This window comes from Neopsephotus bourkii, unplaced genomic scaffold, assembly GCF_033783945.1.
Source record: "Neopsephotus bourkii isolate Nb327-2 ecotype Australia unplaced genomic scaffold, CSIRO-AGI_Nbou_v1 NB_972, whole genome shotgun sequence".
NCBI lineage: Eukaryota > Metazoa > Chordata > Aves > Psittaciformes > Psittacidae > Neopsephotus > Neopsephotus bourkii.
In genome coordinates, this window is record NW_026901466.1 from 22140 (window position 1) to 27120 (window position 4981).

The window sequence follows — 4981 nt, forward strand, 5'->3', positions numbered from 1 at the left end:
AATGTGAATGTGGAAATAGGTCCCAGCTTAAAATGACTTCAAGGACAAAGGGTAGGTGCAGGGCTTCTCAGGATCTGATTCAGATGGGAGCAGTTCCAATTAAAATGAGCTCAAGGAGAATGGGAAGAGAGGAAACAAGGTTGTTTCTGCATTTCTGTCAGTTTTGCAGCGTGGAACACTGAACTGGTTTACATCTCTTCTACAAGCAAGGAAGCTGACCCAGGGAGTATTTCAGATAATTTCTTTTAAAACTTATAATTCTTTTTCTCTCTGGGAATTCTGCTTTCTAACTGTTTCTTTGTTAATTTTTATTTGAGATTGTGTCAGCTTCAGAAAGCCTTTAATGCATGCCTGCCTTAGTTTCCTTCCAGATATCTCCGAGGCTCAGTATGGTCAGAAGTGCAGAAATTCCATGAATTAGAAATAACTCCATGTCTCTAGTAAGGCAGGGAGCAGGGAGCAGGCTGCCACTGCTTCCGTGCAGGTAAGCAAGGCTTCTTGTCTTGCTAAGGAAAACTGGGAGCAGAGAATGGGTGGAGAGGGAGCTGGTGGGGAAGTGGGTGTAGGGCAGAGCCTAAAGGGAAGCCTTGTGAAGCAGAAATACTTGTGGAGTGAAGAGGAGCGGGGCTCCTAACACGGCATCACCGAGTTATCTCCTTTCTCACTTGAATAAGGGGCAGGGAAACCTCAAAGGGCGCCTTAATGAGCTTTATGTTCGCCAAACAGGATCAGTGGCTGATATTATTGACCCTTTTGACTTGTCTCACATCCCACCTTCACCTGAGCCTTATCTGCCCCTGTTACCAGACAGGGGTTTGTTTATTCTGCCTATTTAAAGAGAAAACAGAAATTCCCCAAATACCTGCTTCTGCTTGATTTCAGGCACGACAGACGTCTGTGCCATCTGTGTGCCCCATCAGCTTTGCCTGGAGATTCAGTTGCATCGCTGCATCCCTGATGTTAAGGCAGGTGAGCAGCTCAGCACAAGCCACCTCAGGTTTGTGTCAAATACCAGCTGATTAACACAGTGTAAATGCTGCAGAAAGCTCTTTGCTGAGCTGGGTGAGGTGGTGGAGACACAAACAAGATTGTTAGTGGCACTAATCGGTAATGGTAGGAAGGAGTCTTATCACAGCACTTGAAAAGCCTCATTATCTTGTGTGTGCGGAGAGCAGGGAGGCAATTGTGCATTGGGGAAGGCTTTTAGAGTCCTTTGTCTCCTTAAGTCATTAGAAATGCCATGATCTCATCTGTTAGAAAGATGTGTCTAAGGGTGAAAAAATATTAGTATCTGTGAACTGGAAAGGTAATTGCCTGCTCCTTAAACACAGCAAAATGGGCAGAGTGGTTCTGGAAGGAGGGAGGAAGTTTGAAGGAAATTCCTATTATAATGCTTGCAACATCTTTTCAGTACAGAAAAACGTGGTGTGCTCCAGCAGATCCCTGGGGCAGCCGCAGGATCAATGCAGTAGCTGAACAGCTGGGGAAGAACCATCACAGCAAAGTCTGGAAAACTCCTTTATCCCTACAGAGGAGAATGAGTTGGTAGTTTTGCTCATCTCACCCATTTCATTTCATTAGAGACTGAGGAGGACGGAGTCCTGCAGGCCTTGGAAGGGGTTGGGGATGCTGCTTTTAATGCAGGACATCCCATGTTGGGATGCAGGATACCCATCCTCCACGGAGTCAGCAAATATCCCAATGATTTGGACCTGTATTCCAGAATCTAAGCTCATCTCCTACACTGACTTCTTCTACCTGAATAAATAAATCTCATGTGTCTGCTACTAGTCAGACAGTAAAAGTAATCTTTATCGCCATAATATCTTTGTCAGCTTTCCTTTATTCCAGCAAAGTACTGTAATATCTGAAAAATGCTTTAGAAACATAAGCATTTTTTTGAGCAATAAATACTGAAAGAGTCTCCAAGACTTGAGTCTTACAAACCAAACCAAACCACTCAGCCAGGTTTTCTTGGCATGATTCCTTTTGCAAAATGGATATCTTACTGCCTGCTGGAGCCAGAAGAGAAGAAAGGGATGAAGGCAGTGGTTTGCTCCATCCTGATCATTCTTTTAGGACTCTGTGTAGAGCAGAAGGGATATTTCAAAGCAATATTTGACTAAATGAGGGGCACCGATGGTCTAGACCCCAAGCTGGTACAGAGGACCCTCACTGGGTTGCTCTCAATGAAGCATAGGGTGGGATGATGCTCTAGGTCTGCATTTAAAGCATCAGATTTTAAAATGGTGCAAACTGGTCTGAACCATCAGCAAACTCCCAATTTTGCCATGAAGCTGCTGTCTCACTCCCTGCTCCCTTCTAGGCACCCAGCTCTTAATGGGCAGCAGGGTTGTGCCAGTTCAGATGATCCACGTGTAGCAGGCAGCGGTCAGGCAGTGCTGTACTTGTGCTTCAGTGAGGTGCTGTTTGGGCTTTGGTATCTGTCATAGAATCAACAAATCCCAGACTGGTTTGCGTTGAAGGGATCTTAAAGCTCATCCAGCTCCAACCCCTGCCATGGGCAGGGACCCCTTCCACTAGAGCAGCTTGCTCCAAGCCCCTGTGTCCAACCTGGCCTTGAACACTGCCAGGGATGGGGCAGCCACAGCTTCTCTGGGCACCCTGTGCCAGCGCCTCAGCACCCTCACAGGGAAGAGCTTCTGCCTAAGAGCTCAGCTCAGTCTCCCCGTGGGCAGGTTCAAGCCATTCCCCTTGGCCTGGTCCTACAGGCCCTTGTCCCAAGCCCCTCTCCAGCTTTCCTGCAGCCCCTTTAGGCACTGGAGCTGCTCTAAGGTCTCCCCTTCAGGAGCCTTCTCTTCTCCAGGCTGCCCCAGCCCAGCTCTCTCAGCCTGGCTCCAGAGCAGAGCTGCTCCAGCCCTCGCAGCATCTCTGTGGCCTCCTCTGGACTTCCTCCAACAGGTTATCTCCTGTTTACATGTTTTTTCCAACAGAAGAGTGATGGACAACCTGCACACGAAGAGCTGGGCAATATCTGAGTAGCATAAGCCCCATGTGGGATAGAGCAGATTTTCCCACGGCTCTGCAGGACTATGGTGCATGGTTGCATCCTCTCAGTCTTCCTCTCCTGATTAAGACTCCTTCTGGCATGAAGAATATCAACTTCATAACTGTCTTAATTGCATGTAGGCAGCAGTCTGGGTGGTTGATGTGTCCCGAAACAGACTGGGTGCCTGCAATGGGAGCCCATGGTGGAGCAAACCCAGTGGAGCTGAGCCTGGTCCTTGGAGAGGAGCTGGGTACAAGAGCTGGAGGACTGGCTGCGTCTGGTTTGCCCCTTACTATGACACCATTAAAATTTAAGGTGGAAGTGGGAGGAATGGAAGAGAATTTGCTGTTTTAAGGCGTAATTCATTTTTAACCTCAAGCATTGGCTGGAGTTTGTGCAATCCACTGGCAAGGCAATTAAAGTGATTTTTTAATGAGTCATTTTTTGTCGCTTCACCAGGCTGGGAGCTAAAGATCCCAGGCTGTGAGCTGCCTGGGGTAGGGGCCATCCTTGTGCTGTGCTGCTCTGATGCTTAATCCCTAATTGGGTTTTATTTACCAGCCCTGGCTGAGTCACAGCAAGAGAAGAGAGGTGCAGAGATGTGTCTAGATAGACCACGGACAGGAAAATGTCCAGGCATCAGTGCCTACGGCTCCAGTTTGGATCCATCCTAGACAAGAAGACTTTGAGGACTTTGGACAGTGCAGTGTCCAATTTATTTTGACGGGGTATTTACCTATTTTTGCTGGGTATTTTGCAGGAGTATGCTCCAAGAACAAAAAACAATGAAGAAAAAAAAAAAAGGATTCTCTGAGAGTTCCTCTTAAATCCTGAGGACAGTGAGGAGAAAATGAGAGTGAGTACACAGGCAGTGGGTTCCCTGAGCAAGAGTCCAATGACTATAACACAGACCATCCTTCTGAGCACCTGACTGCACCTTGGTGACCTGCCGAGCCTGCTCTCTGTGTGGGACATAGCTGCTGCACCTCATGTGGTGATGATGATGATGATGATGAGGTCCAATTTCAGACTCGTTTGGGGGATGCTTTCCCAGGCATGTGCTCTGTCTGCAGCCGAGGGGAGGACTTGGGTCTCATCACCTCTGCAGGGCTGAGGGAGCACAGACTGAGCCTGTTTCACAACACAGCATTAGAGGAAAGCAAGCTTAGGTCTGGCTGAGTTAATTTCTGGTGCAACTCAGCCAGAGAAACCAGAGATGAATTGTTTTCCTCTGCATCATTCATTCGTTCAGCTACTGCCTGCATTAATGCACCTTGTTGCCTTGCGATATAGGTTATTTAGAGGAATTCTCTCTAAAAATAGCTGCCTGGTTTGATGTCTTTCCGGTATTAACTCTGTGCAGCACTAAAAACCTGCCTAGAAAGGCTGTCCGGTTCATTGATGTTCCCCTAAAACACAGCTAATCCACATAATCTCATTATAGTAGTAGGTGATTATACTGAGAGCAAGCTTTAGCAGTGGTCCAGCAAAGCCTTTTATTCGCCATCCATTATCTGGATGGCTGCAAGTCACAGGGTATGTGCTTTGGTTTTACTCAGGCTATTTTTGGCCAAGGACTTACAATATTTTTGTTTCAATTCTCTAGGAAATATCCCACATTATGTTTGACAATGCAGGCACATTTATGCCACTGGCTTTTAGCTTTGCTGGCATCCCATAACTCCTCACCAAGGTCTCACGGGAAGCATTAAAACAGCAGAGACCTTTTTCCCAAGGCAGAAGAGGGGAGCTTTGTTTAATGTGGGATTCCTGGCCTCCACTATCTCTTTGCAGGTTTTGGACCTTATGGCCCTGCTCTGCAGGGAGTCAGACTAAGAAAAGGGCTGAGGTTTCAGATGCTCTGTTCCCATCACTGGGGTGGAACTGCCTGGCTCCCCCAGACAGATGGGATGTAAAAAGGCAGCTGAGGTGGATGTGCTGGTCAGGCTAGGTGGGCTGCACATTAATGTG

General features: G+C 47.4%; 1 long non-coding RNA gene across 1 annotated transcript; it reads left to right on the forward strand.

The window, feature by feature from the left end:
- Positions 1-371: 371 nt before the first annotated feature.
- On the forward strand, positions 372-2611 carry LOC133215381 (uncharacterized). Its single transcript, XR_009726402.1, has 3 exons — positions 372-484; positions 883-969; positions 1412-2611. It is a non-coding gene; the product is annotated as an uncharacterized LOC133215381 (long non-coding RNA).
- Positions 2612-4981: the final 2370 nt, after the last annotated feature.